Source organism: Pteropus alecto, unplaced genomic scaffold, assembly GCF_000325575.1.
Source record: "Pteropus alecto unplaced genomic scaffold, ASM32557v1 scaffold320, whole genome shotgun sequence".
In the NCBI taxonomy this organism is placed as follows: Eukaryota; Metazoa; Chordata; class Mammalia; order Chiroptera; family Pteropodidae; genus Pteropus; species Pteropus alecto.
The window spans coordinates 655098-655410 of NW_006429963.1; the positions used below are offsets into that span (position 1 = coordinate 655098).

At 67.7% G+C, this 313-nt stretch overlaps 1 protein-coding gene across 1 annotated transcript in view; it reads left to right on the forward strand.

The window, feature by feature from the left end:
- The window catches only part of PTPRN2 (protein tyrosine phosphatase, receptor type N2), a 299480-nt gene that overhangs the window by 274600 nt on the left and 24567 nt on the right, over positions 1-313 (forward strand). The window lies entirely within an intron of this gene.

A 313-nucleotide genomic window follows, 5' to 3' on the forward strand; every position in this document is an offset into this window, starting at 1 on the left:
CGGAGCAGGGCCCACAGCCGCCGCCAGGGCCCAGCCCTGACGCCCCCACGCGCCGCCACAGGCTGGCACGTGTCTCCAGGGCGGTCTCTGCTGCCCCCGGCTTTGCTCCTCGTCCTGGTCCGTGTTTCTGCTTAGTCGGTCTTTGAATTAAACGTTATAATTAAGGTCTCGAGCCAAGCGTCCCCCGTGGGGCTCGCGGGCGGCACTGGGACCACGGCACTGGGACCAACGAGCTCGCGTGCGAACCTGCGGTGGCATCTCCTTTGTCCGCTCCAGTCCCTGCCTGGCGGGTGCTGCTGGAGGGCTGGGCACC